The 20,423-nt window shown below is 41.8% G+C and overlaps 1 pseudogene; it reads left to right on the top strand.

The window, feature by feature from the left end:
• The first annotated feature begins 1,917 nt into the window (after positions 1-1,917).
• LOC102850988 lies at positions 1,918-14,133 on the top strand (annotated as a pseudogene).
• The last annotated feature ends 6,290 nt before the right edge of the window (positions 14,134-20,423 follow it).

Here is a 20,423-nt window from a genome sequence, read left to right as displayed (position 1 = left end):
GGAACTGTGACTCACAAGGGCCTGGGTGTGGTACATTGCATGCTCTGCTCCAGTGTTAAGTTTACTAAAGGGCTGAGCACAGAAAGCAAGGCCTTCTTCAAGGCTTGTAACAGAACAACAGGCAGTCTAGAATTAGGATCAACACAAAAGACAGGGAGTAAGACTTAAAGAAAACATAAACAACACAATAAACCATTCTCCACTTAAAAGATTGCCAACTAATTGATGCTTCTATTTAAAATTTTCCAAAGACAGCAAGAGTTAAAAATATCAACCTAGCCACACCAAGTCTGTGGTTTCTGTCACTGAAAAAATAATTTTTCTCTGTGTTTGTTCCATGTTCCAGAAAGTCAATTTCAGATCATTTCTCATCTATATTACTGCTCCTATGGGGACTTTTGTGTTTAGCAATGCTACATTAGGTCTTCAGTTTGCTGTCCACCACTGACCTTTCTTCATCATTGCCCTTGATTAATTGGAGTGGGGACTGGCCCCCAAACACCCCAAGGCTTGTTAGGACTCTTGCAAAGTATAGGGTTTGGGAAGACTGAGAAAGACAGTCCACCACTAATATCTGCTAAAGGCTGGCCAAGGCCCTGTGTGGTTAAATTAAAAACTGAAATGGAAATTGCTGCACAGGGTGGGTTCCTAAGTTGCAGAAAGCATTAGTCACCACCAAAAAACTTGTCTCCAGCTTGCAAACACCAGATTAAGTGGTAGAGATTTTACCATATCTACAGCAATGTGCCAAGCAAATCCTGTTTAGATATGGACTAGAGACCAGATATAGCCCCCTAAAGAAACAACTGTGTGTGATACATAACAGCCTGCAATTGACAAAAGACCCCAAGGGAGTTTCACCAAGGGTAAAGGTGCAGCCCTGCATTGAACACATCCCTATCCAGAGATGGGCTGAGGACTTTGCCAAGTTCCAGTCTGGGGTGGCACAGACAAGTATTCTTGCTAAGTGGCATGCCTACCTCCAACAGCATAGAATTCTGTCAAGTAACCTGCTGGTGATGAATTCCACAAGAGCTTATTCTGTCATACATGCAACAACAGACGATGAAACCACTCCCACTGTCCAGGATGCTCATGTAAGAGCCATATTGCTGATGGCTCAGGACCCACACCAGAGGGTGCATGGCAACTGATGAAGCTTCTGGGGGAATCTTCCAAGGTGGACAATGGTGACTATCCAACCCTCTAGGGACAATATGTGGATGGACCATAGTGACAAGCAGAGTAACCTGTAGGCTGAGCTCAGAGCTGAGTTGATGGTTTTAAAACATGAACCTATTCCTAGTACTCTGTTCACAGCAATAGGATTGTCTTCAAAGGATCTGTGCTATGGATTGTCCAGCAGAAACAACAAGAGTGAATTATCAGTCATCGTCCATGTGGGATAAGGAGTTGTGAGAAGACATATGGACAAGAATACAAGGTACGGATGTTACTGTTTCTCATATCTACACCTAGTACTTTGTCTCCTCCTGGGAACTTTGAAACAGATGAATTAGGTCATCTGAGAGCCTTGTAAAAAGCGCCCACTGGCCAGTGGGTAGAAAGGCTACTTTATAAAAACATTCATAAAGGATAATGATCATATGGGCCATAACCAATGAATTGTAACTTCCTCTATCCATGAAGCAAAATTTTTTTTTTTTATTGAGTGAAGTTTTCTTTTTCAAAACATACAGTTGTTTGAACCTGTTTCTGCATCTTCTCCAGCAGCTGGGGCATCGCCTCCTTTGGTGTTTCTGGTGTAAATTACGTGAGCTCTGTTGCCCTTGCCATAGGGCCTTCTACTGGGAAAGACAGTTGTGATCCTGCTGTGAAGCTGACAAATTAGTCCCTGATGATTTGGCTTTTTGGCTTCTTAGAGATTAAGGCAAGAAAAAGGTTGACAAATTATGCATGGCTTTTGTGAACTCCCCCACATCTCTCCTCTTTCATCGTGCCGGTAAGGAAACCATACACCAAGGCTCACTTGTTCTGAGCTTATGGAGTGTAATAGTTCCTTCCTGAGATTACAATGGAGTTTGCAACTCAAAAAAATCTTCAGGTCGAAAAGATACGGTAATGTAAACAGGGAAGAGATCTTGCCCAGGAACTGTCTTTAGCTCATCTGACACTACTACTTACATTCTAATCGATGGACATAACTTGTCTTTTCTGGTGCCTATGTCTTTTTGCCCTTAGTGTAGAAGGGCCCATTTTCTTTTTCCTTTTCTTGTCTTTTTTTTTTTTTGGTGTTATTTAGTAACTGAATTAAGGTGGATAGTCCACCTGTGTCAGAGGTGAACTGGATTCTGTAGAGTTTTGTTTTGCTTTTTTTATTAATTTTAATGAACCTTTACAGAGATTTTGGATTTCCATTCATTCAAAAAAGAAACCATAACCACCACCCAGGCAAATATATGGACGTCCATGTTTATTGCGGCTTTGTTCACAATAGCAAAGAGTTGCAAACAACCTAAGTGCCCATCAACAGAAGAATGGATAGAGAAACTGTGGTACATTCACACAATGGAATACTATGCTGCACTGAAAAACAAGGAACTCATGCAATATTATTCAAAATGGGTGACCCTGGAGGACATTATGCTGAGTGACGTGTATCGGTCTGCATAGTACCACTGTTGTAGAATGGGACTGACATTAGGGTTGGGGTAAGACTGAGAAAAATTGGATAGATTAAGTATACTGCATTGAAATAGATGAGGGAGAGAATAGTTTAATAGTGATATATGGTTTGGTATTATCATTATGACAAGAGTCCAGAACAAAGGCTTCATAGTGGAGCGTACTCAGGGTGGAGAGGGACATTGTACATCAATGAAGGAATTTTCCTTTTCAAAGAGAAGAGCGAACTTGGGGGGAAGGGTGGGACAAGGAGAAAAAGGCAACAATGAATGAATGGAAATCCAAAATCTCTGTAACTGTTCATTAAAATTAATAAAAAGAAAAGAAAATGGGGGGAAGGGCCCTTTTTCATCCATTGTTGTTGTTGTTGAGTACCATAGAGTTGGAACCAACCCATAGCTGACCCTCCAGCAGGTTTTCTAAGGCTATTAATCACACGGGAAGAGATTGCCCCTGCTTCTCATAAAGCAGCTGGTGGAATTGCTGATATGAGAAATGAATCAGATCAATTTGCAGAGCCTTTCCTACATCTTCTGCTGTAGGACCCCCGTGAATATCTGCCCCAGTCAATGATAGCACCTAGGCCTGCCTAGAAAAGTGGTGAACTCCAGATGGGTCAGCTTTGGACTCTTTCTCTGTCTCTTTGGTAGATTATTCTGTACATCTAACTACCTGCAGGTTTTCTACCTGACACAGGAGCAAGTAAATGCTGCTCTCCCCCAGGGCTATGTGACATGAGATAGTGGCTGCCTTCAGTTTATGTTCATCCAGCACTAACTGCCCCTGGCATGTAGAAAAGACTTCTAAAATGATGAGATTCTCTTTCATCAGCATGGGGATATATAATTTTTTTTCTTCCAAGGAGTTACTGTTGCCTTAGGCTTTGCTGTTTTGTGCCTTTCTATTACCACTCCCCAATGCCTCAGCTCAAAGGATATTGCAGAAGATTGGTGGAGAGATAGTGAGACCATATGGGGCATTTGGGTGTGGTGTACGGTAAATCCTATATAAGCTACAAAATGTCTACACCTAAGTTAAACCAGCTAAATTCTTATTAGACTTATTTTCCTAGTTTCTTCCCAGAATGAGTGTAAGTGATCCATGCCCCTTCTTGGTTTTAAATATTTTTGCAAGACTAGATACAAATCAAGAAGTTAATAGTTTCCCCCTTAACCTAAGCATTGTATATTGACAGCATTCTTATCAGTCTACATGTTTCTTAATTTCGCTAAGAATTTGGGGTTGCTTGTGTTGTCATTATTAGGTGCTGTCAAGTTGCCTGTGACTCTTAGCAACGCTGTGTATAACAGCTCTGAACCCTACTCTGTGCTGAGCCAACTTCATCATCTCTGACCCACCTACCCTCATTAACCCAGTCATTGAGTCAATCCTTCTCATCCCGGGTCTTCTTCTCTTGCACTGTCCCACTACTCTCCCAAGCATGATATCCCTCTCCAAGGACTGGTCCCTCTTTCCAACATGTCTCAAGTATGTCAGACGAAGCCTCATAATCCTTGCCTTCAAGAAGCAGCCTGGTTTCACCTCTCCAGGATGAACCTGTTGGTTCTCCTAGCAATCCATGGTATATTCAACACTCTTCTCCAGCACCACAGCTCAAGGCATTAATTCTTCTATCATTCCTAGTCATCGTCCATCTCTCAGATACATAGCAAGTAATTGCAAAGACTATGGCCTGGACCAGGCACTACTTCGTCTCCAGACTTATATGAGCATAAATTTCATAACAAATTAATAATATTTTAAGCAAAAGAATGAAAATAAAATTAATATCCCATATAATCTATGTCAGTTACCTCCTACTATTACATGTAAACACATCCTAATTAAAAAAGCTTAAAACTTTCAAAAACACTACTTCTTATTCTTGTATTTTTGTTGTTGTTGATTACCGTTGAAACGAGCACAACTCTCATAGTGACCCTATGAACAAAAGACCTGAAGCCTTTCTATAACTATCATTGTTTCTAAAAGGTTATAGAGTTTCCAGAGGCATGTTGTTTAGGAAGTGGTAAACTGAGGGATATCAGTTTTAAGGAAGGGAAAGAAGACATTTAAACCCTCTTTACAAATGTCAACAGAACTCAAAGATTCTGATTCCTTATTGCTCAGTCTAATTGCAAGACCAGACACTCTCACTATGGCCTGTGAAGACCTGTGCAACATAAACAAACAGCTTCTAGCACAGAGAACCTAGGGAGGCCCAGTTCAGTAGGACATCTCTGTGGAGGCACCAGTTGCCCTCCTCGCTGAAGACAAATTTCCTTCAGGACACTAGTCTTCTCAATCTGTGTGTGTGTGTGTGCCCCCTGCTTGAGGGTCTCTCTCTCTTATATATGATATAGGCTATAGAATATAAGAAATATGATACATATATTTATTTTTATGCACATATATATATGTTGTTATGTGCCATCTGACTCATAGTGACCCTATGTATAACAGCCCTATACCCTGCTCTATCCTGTGCCAGTTGTCTCCGACACACCTACCCCCATTATCCCAGTCACTGAATCAATAGATCTCATCGAAAGTCTTCCTCTCCTCCACGCTCCCAAGCTTGATGTCATTCTCCAAGGACTGGTCTGCCCTTGCAACATGCCCAAAGTATGTCAGATGAATCTTCAGAATCCTTGCCTCCAAGGAGCAGTCTGGTTTCACCCTCTTCAAAACAAACCTGTTTGTTCTCCTAGCAGCCCACGGTATGTATATTCAATATTCTTCTCCAGCACCACAGTTCAAAGGCTCCAATTCTCCTCTACATATACAGTGGTTTATATACATACACGTGTTTGTGAGAGTGTATGTGTGTGTATTTTGTTGTTGTTATGTGCCATCAAGATGGCTGCAACTCACAGAGCCCCTATGCACAACAGCCCTATCCTGTATCAATCTTATTGTCTCTGAGACTATAGATATAAAATCTAGCTTAAGAAGCTGCACTGCAAGCCCCAAAGCATGATATGAGAATCCACTAGCTGTTCTGCTGCAGGACTCAATAGCACACAATAACAATAACATCTCATTGTTGTTAAGTGCTGTTGAGTACAACTCATAGCAGCACTATGAACAAAAATCTGAACCCTATTCTATGACTATCTTAATTAATCTAATGTTCAAACGGTTTCCAAAGACCTGTTGTTTAGGAAGTGGATGTCAATCCTTCTTCCAAGTCTGTCCTAACATGTCTACCAAACCCTGTCCACCATGGGTAACCATTATGACATTTGACATACCAGTGGCACAATGTTCAGTACCACAACAGCCCCAAGTTATCCCAATACAGCAAACTGATAGACAAGTGCTGTACCACTTAGAACAATGTTTTTCCTAAACATAATCTAGAGGGCCAAACCAACTTTTAAATACAAAGCCCTACGCACCTCATTAACTTAAAGGATCCAGATTTATTTTCATTCCAAAAAGGATGACTCAATAGAGGATGAAAAGTATCAAAACAGTACCACACGAAAGGAAAATCCTGCTGAAGGTTATCCAAAAATTACTGAAACAGTGTATTGATAGAAAACTAGCAGAAATACAAACCAGGTTTAGAAGAGGCCGTGATACTAGAGACATTATTGTCAATGTCACATGGATCTTGGCTGTAAGTGAAGAGTACTGGAGGAATGTCTATCTGTGTTTCATTGACTATGCAAAGGTATTTGACTGTGCAGATAACAACAAATTGTAGGAAACTTTGAGAAGAATGGAGATTCCAGAACACTCAATTTTGTTCGTGTGAAATCTCTACTTAGACCAGGAAGCAGTCCTTGGAGCAGAACAAAGGAGGAACACTGCATGGGTAAAAACCAGGAAAGGGTTGCATTAGGGATGTATCCTGTCTCCAGAACTTTGAAATCTGTGAAACAGATCATCTGGGAGGCTGATCTTTAAGAGGATAAATATGGCATTGGGATTGGAGGAAGACAAGCTGTGTTAGGCAGGTGACACAACCCAGCTTGCTGAAACTGAGGAGGACCTGAAGCATTTTCTGCAGAAGGTCCTGACCTTCTCACTGTAATCTGAAATATAGATTGAAGCTCAACATAATGAAGAGAAAGATTCTCACCACTGCAACAATTGACAACACCAAGATAGATAAAGAGAAAAGACTGAGGTTGTTAACTATTTCAGCTTTCTTGGCTCCACAATCAACACTCTTGGCACCAGCAGTCAGAAAATCAAATGGTGAATTACATTGGCAAAGTCTACTGACAGAGACCCCTCTAAAGTGTTAAAAAGCAATGATGTCAGTCTAGAGACTAAGGTGTACCTGATCCAAACCATGGCCTTCACAATTACTTGCTGTGCATCAGAGAACCAGATAATGACTAAGGACGATAAAAGAAGAATTGATGCCTTTGAGTCGTGGTGCTGGAGAAGTGTTCTGAATGCACCATGTACCCTAAGAGAACAAAGAGGTCTGCCTTGGAGAGAGTAAAGCCAAGTTGTTGGAAGAAAGGATTTTGATGCTTCATCTCACCCTCATACTTTGGGCACATTGCCAGGAGGGATTAGTCCTTGGAGAAACACAGCATGCTTGGGTGGAAGGAAGAAAAGCACAAGATAGTAAGACCTTGAATCAGATGGATTGACACAGTAACTGGGGTAATGGAGTAGATGTGTCAGAGTTAGAGATACTGGCTCGGGATAGGACAGGTTTCAGAGTTATTGTGGATAAGATTGCTGAGTCACAGATGACTTGATGCCACACAACAACAACAACAACAACTTATAAGAAACTTTCTCTTCTTAAAAGAATACTGATCATATGGATTTGTTGCTAGAAGTCATTGAGTTCGGTATAACTGATAGCAGCCCTATGAACAAGACACTTGAGCTCTCCCCTATTCTGTGCCAACCTCATCATCTCTAACACCCTTGACCTGTAATCACTGTGTCAATCCATCTTGTTGGGGATCTTCCTCTCTTTTGCTTATCCTCCACCTTTCCAAGTATGAGATCCCTTTTCAAGGAAGAGTGTTACCTAACTACATGTCCAAAGTATGAGAGACGAAGCTTTGCCATCCTTGCCTCCAAGGAACAGTCTGTTGTTATTATTATGTGCCGTCGAGTTGCCTGCAACTCATAGCGACCCTGTGTATAACACCCCTAAACCCTGCTCTATCGTGTGCCAATCTCACTGTCTCTGACACACCTACCCAAATACCCCAATCACTGAATCAATCCACCTATAGAGGGTCTTCTTCTCTTGCACTGTCCCTCCACACTTTGAAGCACGATGTCCCTCTACAAGGATTGATCCCTCCTTGCAACATGTCCAAAGTATGTCAGACGAAGCTTCAGAATCCTTGCCTCTAAGGAGCAGCCTGGTTTAACCCTCTCTAGGACAAACCTGTTCATTATCTTAGCCGCCCATGGTATGTTCAATACTCTTCTCCAACACTACAGCTCAAAGGCATAAATTTGATCATCCCTCCTCATTGTCCAGCTCTCTGACTCATAGCAAGTGATTGCAAAGACCATGGACTGTATCAAGCACACCTTAGTCTCCTTAGGAACACTCTAACCACGCTTTTTCCAAGACAGATTAATCCTTTTGGCAGTCCGTGGGATATTCATTACTTTTCTCCAACGCTACAACTCAAAGACATTGTTCTTCTGTTATCCTAATTCATTGCTCAGTTTTCAGATGTTTATCAAGTGATCATGACCTGAATCAGATGCACCTTGGTCTTCAAACTGACATCATTGTTACTGACATAATTGTTCTTTAGGATTTTGGAGAGGTCCCTGACAGTAGACTTACTCAAAGCAATAGGGTCACTGTAGGAAAACTGGAAAGTTGTCCAAAACAATTGCTTTGGAATTAAGGGCTTCCAAGTCTAAGATTACATCATCTTAACTTGATTTTTGTTGTTACGTGCTATCGAATTGCCTGGGATTCGTAGCGACCCTATGTACGATAGCTCTGAACCCAATCCTATCCTGAGCCAGTCTTACCCTCTCCAAAAGGACTTCCCTTATTATCCTAGTTAGTGTGTCATACCATCTCATCTGGAGTCTTCCTCTCCTGAGCTGTCTGTCCCTCCACATTTCCAAGCATGATGCCCTTCTCCAAGGACTGGCCTTACCAGGCAACATGCTCAAAGTGTGTGAGAAGGAGCATTAAAATGCTTGCCTTCTAGGAGCAGTTTAGTTTCACCTTCTCCAGGACGGAACTTTTTGTTTTCTTGGCTGTCCATGGTATGTGCAAGACCCTTCTCTAGTACCACAACTCAAGGGCATCAATTCTTTTTTTGTCATTCTGAGTCATTATCCAGTTCTCTGATTCATTGCAAAGACAATGACCTGAATCAGCCACACCTTGGCTTCTAGACTGATGTTCTTGCTCTTTAGCACTCTAGAGAGGCCCCTGAGGGCATTTTCCTAATGCAGTACACCTTTGATGTCCTGACTGACTGTGATGCTAGGAGTGTTGATTGTGAAGTCAAAGTAGCTGAAATTGTTAACAACCTCAGTCTCTTCTCCATCTATCATGGTGCTGCCAGTGGTCCCAGAGGTGAGAATCTTTGTCTTCTTAAAGTTAAGCTTTAATCTATATTGAAGACTACAGTTTTTTACCTTCTGCAGCAAATGTTTGAGATCCTTCACAGTTTCAGCAAGGTTGTATCATCTACATAACACAGATTGTTGATGAGTCTTTCAAGAGACTAACTTCATTAAACCTACTAAAAACCAAACAAGATCATGCTGATAGGGTCTGGATAGACATAAATTTTGAGAGGAAATTATTCAACACAAATTCTTCAGCTCGTCCTTCAGCATATTCTTTCAAATTCAATTGTTTGGTCGAGTCATAGGCAACTCATAGTGAGCCTAAGAATGAAAGACCTGGACACTTGTATAACTTTCAGCCTTTTTCCAGTTTCGTGGGGTTTATGGAGGCAAGCTATTTCTGACGTGGATGTCACTCCTGCTTCCAAGCTTGTTTTAATCGAGGAGCTCTACCAAACACTGTCCACCATGGGTACCAATTATCACATATGACACACCAGTGTCACAGTGTTCAGCTTCATAGCAACCACAAGTTACCTCTGTATAGCAAGTGGACACACCAGGGCTATACAACCTAGAAGAATGTTTGACCACATTTAACAAATTTATTAAACATGTATTGGGTGCCAAATACTGGGTGTAGCCCACAGGGAATTGTACTTCTAAGCCAAAGACTACATGCTTCTGGCAGTTCAAATCCACCAGTACCTCTGTGGGAGAAAAGGTGAACAATTTCCTCTCATGTTATTTACAGACTTAGAAACCCAATGGAGGATCACCATGAATTGACAACAATGAGTTTGATTCTGTGCTAAGATTTTCCATGTGTTATTATTTATAATCTTCACATTAAGTCTTCATTCTAACATTCTAAAGCCCTTACTCCTTCTCTCATGCTTTGGGCACGTGTCCTTGGAGAAGGACATCATGTTCGAAAGGGTGGAGAGACAGTGCAGGAGAGGAAGACCCTGGGTGAGATGGATTGATTCAGTGACTGGGGTAACAGGCATTGATATGTCAGAGCTAGAGAGACTGGCTCAGCACAGGCCAGAATTTGAAGCTGCTGTACATAGGGTTGGTATGAGTCGCAGGAGACTCAATGGCACCTAACAACAATCATTATCACCACTTTACAAAGAGAGTAGCCATCAACTTGGTTAAATTACAACGTTTTAATTGAAAATCTCAAACCCATTCTCAATTTTTCTGGTTTTTCCACTGGTTAGAATCTATTGTGATAGATGTACTCAGCATCTATGTGATCACTCATGCAGCATCCTTCTTTGCCAAGTTCTATTCTAAGTTCTAGTTGGGGGAAATGGGAAAAAGTTCTTAGAATCCATAAAATATAATAAGTTAGTGGATTGTTTAAACAAAAAGTTGATTTAGTACATCAAAAGCAATTTACTTTGAGTTTTGGCCTTTAATGCAAATATAATTCATCCAACAGACTAAAAGTCAAGTACATTTATTTTTGTATTGACATAATAAGATTTTACATCATTGTTGAAAATTCATGTAATAAAAGCATCTGGAACAAAATTATAGAGATGCTATACTTACTGCAAACTTAGTGCCTGCAAAACTCGTGCCAGGAATATGTTGGCCTCTGTGGAAGTTCTTGTAACCAAGCAAACATGATATTGCTATGGCATTGTTTCTTGGAACAGAGTAAGTCCCTGAGGTCTTTGGGGACTGAAGCCACTTTGGACCTCAGACTTTGTTGGAATCTAAAGAAACAAACCATAAAGCACATCAAAAACTTAGTGTATGCATTTATCTCTCTCTCTTTAATCTCTATCTCTATATATACACACACTCTGATATGCCTACAAAAGAAATGTTTATTCCAACACCATTATTATCAAAGGGCAAATTTGTTTCTGCCATTTTTGCCTCTAGATGAAAAGAGTGCAACTCCAAGCTTGAATATTTATCGTGGAAAGCTAAGTTGACATATTTTAATAGAGTAAACACACCTCCCAAAAAGGAACAAACCAAAGAATGGAAACCTGTACTTCTTCTGGATAAAAATTTGTATGTAGAGGACTCTGAAGAGGATTTAATAAACATCAGTAAGTATGATGTTGGAATTGGGTGTAGATAGAACAGAAGGAAAGGGATTTGATATCTGAAAATGAAATTGTTCGGTCATGAGCACACTTGCATGTTTTTATAGTTATTTGCCATTGAATCAACTGTGATTGACAGTGACTTGTCCTATCCTGAATCATTCTCACAATCTCCAACATGCTTGAGCCCACTGTTATCTTCACTATATTAACCCATCTTGTTGAGAGTCTTTCTTTCTAATCCTTCACCTGTCCCAGCATGGGACTAGCCCAGCCTGTTAACATAGTATATAAGATGAAGTTTCATCATCCTTGCCTTCAGGGAACACTGTGACTGCATTTCCTCCAACACAAAGGCTTGTTTGTTTGGCAGTCCATGGATTTTCAGTACTCCTCTCCAACACAATTCAAAGATATCAATTCTTACAAACATTGTCATTAACGCTTAAAGGCATGAACACTTGTATACATTCAAAGCCATTGTATTGAGATTTTAAGGATATTTGAAAATGATATCTGTAAGAAAGTAAGGAGGACATTCTACATTGCAAATTTTAACATTCCATCATCTCAGGCAGTGACAGTGAAGGAAGAAGTCTAAGTTGCACTGAAGGCATTGGTGAACTACAAGTATTCATGAGTTGAAGCAATAGTAATTGAGATGCCTCGGAAAATATATTGCAGTAATTAAAGTGCTCATTTTCTGTCTAAGAAATTTGGAAGACAGCTCCCTGGCCAGTTAACACTAAGAGAAACATCTATGCCTGCTTGTTGGTTTGGGTGTGTGCGCACGCGCGCGGTTTATTTGGGTTTGGTTTTGTGTGTGTGTGTGTGTGTGTGTGTGTGTGTGTGTGTGAGTGTGTGTGCATGTGTGTTTAAATAAGAACAATCAAACAAAATGTGGCAATTAGCAAACAGCATCATTGATATGATATTCAAGTAAAGTTAAGTTTAGCTGAAGTGAAAAACGGTTACAGCATTACATCCACAGTTAAATGCCAGAAATTCAGATAGAATACAAAAGAAGATAAAGATCAAGAGATATTGTTGCTGATAAGTCAGATGAATCTTGCTTTAAAGCACAGAATTTCATAAAGATCATGATGTGTGTTACTGACAGAAGGCACTCAAAAACGGTATCCAATCTCACATTAACAGATAGGCTTACTTTCAGAAAGCCAAGGAATCATAGAATCACAGACTCAAAAGAAACCTCAACACTTATTTTGTTATTCCACTTCATTTTTCATCTGCTGACATGACTGGGCACCTCCATGCTGAATTGGATCTGTGTGTCTGAGTTTTCTAGTCCATCAGATACCTCATCTCCTCCCTGCCTCCATCACCAAGTTCTCATAAGAGATAAATCAAATAGGAGGTTTGAGAGTGACTTACCACAAAATTTTGTATACCTTTTGGTCTTACCCTGACTTTTAAGAGAAAACTTATTTTAAGTAGAAATAATGAGCCTAAAACATACTAATTTCTGGGCATATTTTAAAAGCTTAAATTCTGTGACTACCATGGCCCAGGTGCTCCGTTACTATGTTCAGTAATCCTTAGGGGAGGGGAGCATTGTTGCACAGAAACTACAGACCAAATGAGGTTAAGCAGCTGTCCAAAAACACAGTTAGGAAGTACTGGAGTAGGGAACATATTCAAGTATCTCCAGCTCAGAGGCCCTTTTGCATCTTCCACATAAACATTCTCCATTCAGTCCCAAGTGATTTTGAAATATTGTCCACAATTATGACAGCTGTTGCATTTGCCACCTAGGAGATGGATGCATGGAAATCAGGAGGAAGCCAACTAAGAAAGCTTCTTGAGATATGAAGGAGGCCAAGTGTGAGAGAATTAAAAGCTCTCATCTATTTCATACCTCCACATGGCAGACATTCCATTCGCTCTTGTCCTCCACTCTTTACCTCAGCCTACTCATTGCCCTACAGTACATATTCTCTAGTCCTCTCCTCAGGGACAAATAAGGAATGTGTTGAGAATATTTTAGATCCTTTAAGTTTGGTCAAAGTCCAAGCTTCTTTTCAGGTACCCTTACTTCTTCCCTGATAGAGCCTTGCTTTGGGCTCAGACATGGGACCAGCTCTTCTGCCTTGATTTTATAATGAGTGGAAAGCTACAAGCCATGCCCTCAGGGAGCATTTGAACCCTGCTCTCTGCAGCTTCTATGCTTTCATGAGGCACTGGCCATGAAGTATACCTGGCATTACAAACAGTTGCTGTAGCACATTGCGTCAGCCTTGGAGAAACACAACATGGAAGAGAAGCGGGCCTTTGACTCTGCAGTGGCCAAAGCATTGGGACATCACAGAAGTGAAATCGTGGCTGAGCAGGACAGAAAGGTGGAGGAAGTCCGAGATGCCTTGGAAATTGAAACGTGGACCCAGCTCTGCCGACAGGCTGCTGCCCAAGTACTGACCACTTAAGAGACGTCCTCCAGGTGCAGGAACAGAAGCTGAAGTACAAATTTGAGAGGGATATGTCTGAGAAACTCAATGAGCAAGAGTTAGAGTTTTATCGGCTTACTCAAGAGCAAGTTGACAACTTCGCTCTGGATATAAACACAGCCTATGCCAGGCTGAGAGGGATCGAGCAGGCTGTTGCTGAAGAGGAGGCGAGAAAAGCCCACCAGCTCTGGCTGTCAGTGGAGGCGCTCAAGTACAGCATGAAGATGGCATCTGCTGAGCTGCCTACTGTGCCCCTGGGCAGTGCTGTCGAGGCCATCAGGGTCAACTGTTGCGATAACGAGTTTGCTTAGGCCTTAACTGCAGTTATCCCTCCTGAGTCCCTAACCCGCGGAGTGTACAGCGAACAGACCCTTCGAGCCTGCTTCTACGCTGTCCAGAAGTTGGCCTGAGGGGACAGCATAAACCCCATTTTAAAAAAAACGCCCATTAATACCAGAAGCAGAAGCAGGCCATAAAAATTCTTATCTGTCCTTGAAAAGTAAAGAATTAACTAGTGTCTACGTGACACAAAAAGAGTAAAGGCGGGCAAAATAGCAGCCCATCAAAAGCCGACCCACATGACTAATTCCCCAGTCCACCAACCATGCTCCCAATCTCCCCACCCCAACAGTAGCACCCAGCAAGGCCTTACAAACAATTGCACAGGGGGACTCAGGGCTTTTTCCCTCGCACCTTCCTACTGAGGGAGAAAGTCTCCACGTGGATATTCTCAGGAATAAAGTGCTTTTTGTATTTACATATGTGTGGATTATTCTTTTGAGGGGCATTTCCTGGGCAGAACATTTGGTGGGTTGGCCAGGAATTCCACCCACAAAGAATCCTTGACACATTAAATGCTTAAATTCCCAGGTAAGTTCAGGAAGTACTCTCTCTGTGTGTCTATTGTCTCTGTCTCTGTATCTGGTGGTTTGAACCAAGTAAATGAGCCCGAGACTCCCAGGCAGACATGCTGAAGGGACTCGCGCTAGGGCAACCAGATGTTTTGTGTCTGGCCAGAAGGGGACTATGTCCCCCTGGTCTGGTCTGAAGGAACTAAATGGTGGGGCGCTCCCATCATCTTGAGCCCTTACTTGGAAAAGGACGGGGTTCCAAGTTTTGGTTCTGCTGTGCACACTGTATTGGTATTTCTCTGTGTTATTTGTTCTACTTGTCTGTTTGTCTTTGTTTTTGTCCTATTGTTGCCGGGCCATCCAGATCAAGTTCCATAAAGGAGCCTGGATGGAACCAGTTTAAGAAAAACAGTAAGTAGCCAGCAGATCTCACGGAGCAAATGAAAGGTTGATATCTCTTTAAAACAGGGAAAGGGAAAAGGTAGCAGCCTGAAAGCTCCCAGCCCCCCTGCCAGCACCAGCAAGCATGCTCACCCTCCTCTGGCACGAGGTGTCCCACAGCTGCTGCGCCTAGGCAGCAAAGGCAAGCCAGGAGACTAAAAGTTCTCTGGCGGCAGTGGGATAGTGGTGGGGGGAACCACCACGAGGTGCCACAGGCGTGCTAGATGCCCAGGTGCCTGGGAACCAGCAGGCGCTGGTGGTCCCACTCCCTCCCTGCAGGCACATGTGTGGGCAGGACATCCCAGTTTGTCCATGGCCAGGCCCGTGCAGGTGTGGCTCAAAGTCTTAACTTATTTTTTTCTTTCCAGCAGGAATCCAACTGCTATTGCTGTGTTTGTGCCTCTGCGGAGGTTTTGCCTAAATATCTGGTACATGGTAAACATTGTTTTAAAACTAAAACTGACCCTATTAGACAAACTAGAAGTTGTTTGTTGTTTTTGTTCCCCACTACAAAGATTCAAAGTCTCAACTAAAAAAAAAAAAAGAAGAAGACTCTTGGGGAACACCCCATCTTCTGAAGCTCAGTACATTACATTAATTAAAAATTGCTTAAGAGCTTAGGGAGTAAAAGTAAGAGAAAAGTCATTTTTGCAATTATTTCAGTATGTGCAGAAACACTATCGCTGGTTTAAACCAGTAAAAAGAAAGCAGTTAAACTAAAAATCCTGGCAAGATGTAATGTGAGCTTTATAAAAAGCTTAGCAAGAGGTAAATGTGATTCCTGTTTCAGTTTGGTCATTACAGGAGTTGATCTCTTTGACATTAAAACCATTAAGTTCTGAAGAGGAGATACTGGAAGAAAAATGATAAGCGATAGTGAATCTGATACAAAGGAGGATAAATTTCCTCCACCTCCAACTCCAAAAAAATTAAGCAGTATAATACAGGATGATAGTCCTTATAAGAAATTAAGTAAACAAGTTTTAAGACTTTCTAATAAAATAAAGTTCTCATAATAAGACATATTACCAAAGTAAAAATACAGCTGCATCAACAGCAACTGTTTCAGATTCTATGTTATTTAATGATGTGAATCATGTTCTAGTGGGAGTGACTACTTTTAAAGGAGCTTCTGTATTTCCAGTAACAATTCAGGATATGCCTCCTGATCAAGAATATCCTGAAGGGTATCAATTGTATCAACATCAGTTGTTATAAGACAAAGAATTAAAGGAAGTAATAGTCTCTTATGGTATGCATTCTACATATGTAAGAGACATATTACAAGAAGCAGCTACAGAATTTAGATTAATTCCTTACGATTGGGAGTCCATAGTCAGAACGGTTTTAGAATCTGGGCCATATTTCTTTTCTGATTTTGGATGATGTGGTGTTTCTTTGCTCTATTCTGATAACTGCCTTCTGGTCCAATTATAAGGTGTTTTTTCCTATAATTATATTTTATTAATTTTCATAAACATTTACAGAGATTTGGGGTTTCCATTCATTCATTGTTGCACTATTCTCTCTACCCTCCTCCCAGTTTGTTCTTGTCCAAATGCCACAGTGCTTGTCAAAGCCAGTTCTGATTAATCTTCTTTGTCAGTGTGTCCTTTGCCATTCCCTATCACTCCTCCCTGAGAGAGACTTCACCCTGAGTCATAAGGAAAAGGGGATGGCATATTCTCTTAGCTACTTCCTGCTGAAAAGGGACGCTGTGGGTTTCAGGGTGAAGATCTTCTCTCACTACTCTAAAGGGCCCCTTTGGCAGTAGGAAACACATAGACTATTATGGAGATTGATTTTGGAATTTAGATGCACTCTTATTGATTGTGCTTGGCTGTACATGTAAGGTTTTGCCTGAGTACAATTAAGTATTCTGAGACTCCCATTTTCTCAAGGTTAGCCACAACTTGTTGTGTTCCATATAGTCAAATGCCTTTGCATAGTCAATGAAAAACAGGTAGACATTCCTCTGATACTCTGTTTTCAGCCAAGATCCCTCTGACTTTGGTAATGATGTCCCTAGTGCCACAGCTTCCTCTAAATCTAGCTTGTATTTCTGGTAGTTCTCTGTCGATATACTGTTTTAGTTGCTTTTGGATTATCTTCAGCAGGTTTTTGCTTGCATGTGATGATAGTGCCCTTTCCAGGCTGGGAAGATGAGCAGAATGGCTGGAATCTGCAAAGGTGTATTTTCTGGTTTGGGGTTCAGACTAGGGTGTGGCTATTGATTGCATTAGAGTGTGAACTGATATTTGTTCTATAATTTCCACACTAGTTCAATCACTTTTTAAATATAAATATGGATTTCTTCCAGTCAGTTGGCCAGGTGGCTGTCCACTAGATTTCTTGGCACAGCCTGATAACACTACCAGGGCTGCATCTGTTAGGTAAATCAGTATTTCCTCAATCCTGGGGCCTTGGTTTTTGCCTATTCCTTCAGTTAGCTTGAACTTCCTCCTTTATCACCATTGCCTCTTGAATATAAGTTGTTTGTTTAAATACTTCTAAGTCTGCCAGTTCTTTTTCGATACAGTGACTCTGTTATACTCCTTCCTTCTTTTGATATTCCTGAATCATTCAACATTCTGCCCATAGCATCCTTAAGTATTGCAACTCGGGACTTAAATTTGTTCTTCATTTCTTTCAGCTTCAGAAATGCTGAGTGAATTTGAGTCATTGATTTTCTCAGTCTAGCTCTTTGCACATTTCATTAGAATACTTTGCTTTTTCTTCCCAAACTTCCCTTTGAAATCTTCTGCTCAGCTTCTTAACTTCTGGGTTTCTTCCCTTTGCTTTGGCTTCTCAGTGCTGTAGTGCAATATTCAGAGTCTCTTCTGACATCCATCTCGATCTTTTCTTACTCTTTTGTCTTTGTAATAATCTTTTGCTTTCTTCATGAAAAATATTCTTAATATCCTCTCACCGCTCATTTGGCCTTCACTCATTAGTCTTCAAGGCCTCAAATATGTTCCTGAGATGGTTTTTCAATTCGGGTGGGATAGACTCAAGGTATAATTTTGGTTCTTGTGGATTTGATTTCATTTTCTTTAGCTTCAGTTTGAACTTGCATATGAGTATTTGATGTACTATTGCACAATTAGCACCTGGCCTAGCTTTCACAGTTGGTATTGAGCTTCTCCAGTGATTCTTTCCACAGATATAGTCAATCTGATTTTGGTGCAGACCATTAAGTGAAATCTTATTATATAGTCTCCATTTATTTTTCTTGTAAAAGTTCTTTATAATTAATAAATCATCGTTTGTTCAAAATTCTGTCATTTTCTCTCCAGCCTTGTTTCTGTCACTAGGCCTGTGTTTTCAGACTGATGATCATTCTTCATTCCCACTTTTGCATTCCAGTCACCTAGTATTATTAGTGCATCGTGGTTGCATAATTGATTTATTTCTGACTGTGAAAGTTGATAGACGTCCTCCATTTTCTCCTCTTTGGCTCTGGTTTTCTCCCGATGTTCCTTATATACATATGGATGTTATCCTGTCACTCACAACATTCCTAGGTGGAATGGTCTTTTTTAAATTTTTTTCTCTTTCTTTTTAATTATTAATTTCAATGAATATTTACAGAGACTTTGGGTTTCCATTCATTCATTGTTGCACTTTTCTCCCTTCTCAACTCTCCCCCCTAATACACTACCCTCTTGGAAAAGTAAAAGAAAAATTCTTTCATTGTTTTACAATCCCTCCCCCCAGGTCCATTCCACTATGCAGCCTTCGCTTTGGACTTCTGTCATGACAAAAATACCTGATCACATGTTCCTTTTTAACAGTTTTCTCCCTTATCTGTTTCAATGCAGTGTACATTAATGAACCCATCTTTCTCAGTCTCCCCCCACAACCCCTACATCAGTCCTTTTTTCAACAGTGGCAGTATTTGTCCTTTTGTGACTGAGATACTTCACTGAGTATAATGTCCTCCAGGGTCACCCATTTTGAAGACTATTGCATGAGTTCCTTGTTTTTCAATGCAGTGTAGTATTCCATTGTGTGAATATACCACAGCTTCTCTATCCATTCCTTTGTTGATGGGCACATAGGTTGTTTCCAAATCCTTGCTATTGTGAACAAAGCTGCAATAAACATCGGTGTGCATGGAATGGTCTTTTTAACTGTGAATGTGACCCTGTTTTTCCTCAGCTCTTCATCTGATTGTCTGATTCAAAATATCCCATGCACAGCCACAACGCAGAACCAGCTGCAACACAGCGCCAGCCGCAGACCTGGAATTTCAACCACACACAGAACAGCTGAGTCCCAGCAAAAGACACCAGCCAAGCCACTGTGAAACCCACCCACCAGGAGCAAGTTGGGAGCAACCGCCTGCCACCCTGTGACTCCAGAAGAGAAACTGACAAGCCCCAGATTCTAAGAGACCCAGGAGGAGCGACAGTCAGCCAGCCACCACGGAACTCCAAAGGAGCGACCACCACCAACTGGGCGACCCCAGAGGAGTGACGACTACGTGCCACTGTGTGACCCCCCTGCAGTCTGTGCCTGCATGACCCCACCAGGCAGGGTGTTGCTGCATAAACCCCCAGCAGCACCCAAGCCCCTCCCTGACTCCTGATGGTAGTGTCCAAGCCCTGTGCTCCTGCACCCCACCTCCACAGTCCCTTGCTTCCTCCTCCTTCCCTCGATCCCCTCCTTGCAGCTCCACAACCACACACCTCAGCTCCCACCACAGCCCTGTGACCTCAGGGTACCACTGTGGATCCAGCCATCACCTGGAGCTATCAGCCAAGCTCCTGTGGAACAAATCTGGCAGGAGAAAGGCCAGTAGGATGCTGACTGGGTTTACTGGGGCATTGCCGATTTACCTGGGAGAGCACCCAAGGACGTGCCCACTGGTGGTTAATTTGGCTAAGCTCTCTTGGGCCACACCAATGCCCAGAAACGAGCCAGCCACTGGCTGGCTTTTATGGACTCTGAAGACCAGCTAGAGGCTGGTGGGTCGCTGGGAATTTGACCTTGACTTTTTTTTAGTGCTGTTGGATCCAGGAATCTGCTGGAGCAGGGGCTGTTGTGTGAGGGCACCTGCGTAAGTGCCACCAAGCAGGGAACACTGAGAAAACCACTGGGTGGGAAACAGTCAGTGGGAATTTGAGTAGGGACGCCAATTGTGAGCACACTCAGACACCTGAGGTTTGAGCAAGGTCCCCCAAGTGTTTGACATGCCCTTGCAATCACCCCAACCCTGTGCCTGCTTCACCCCAATTGGCTCCACACCGGTGCCTACACGTCTGAGCAATCAAATTGCCTTTAATTGGGAGCACCTTGACCTGTCTTACCAACAAGATTGCCCACGCAGGCTCTGAACTGACATTTCTCTGAAGCCAGAAGTTCAGAGAAATGCACAAGTTGGGTAACTGCCCAACTGATCTCAA

The sequence above is a fragment of the Elephantulus edwardii genome, unplaced genomic scaffold, assembly GCF_000299155.1.
Source record: "Elephantulus edwardii isolate Elephantulus edwardi_28Jun2011 unplaced genomic scaffold, EleEdw1.0 scaffold00063, whole genome shotgun sequence".
In the NCBI taxonomy this organism is placed as follows: Eukaryota; Metazoa; Chordata; class Mammalia; order Macroscelidea; family Macroscelididae; genus Elephantulus; species Elephantulus edwardii.
Note: the sequence above shows the minus strand (reverse complement) of the source record. Positions and strands in the feature narration are given on the sequence as shown.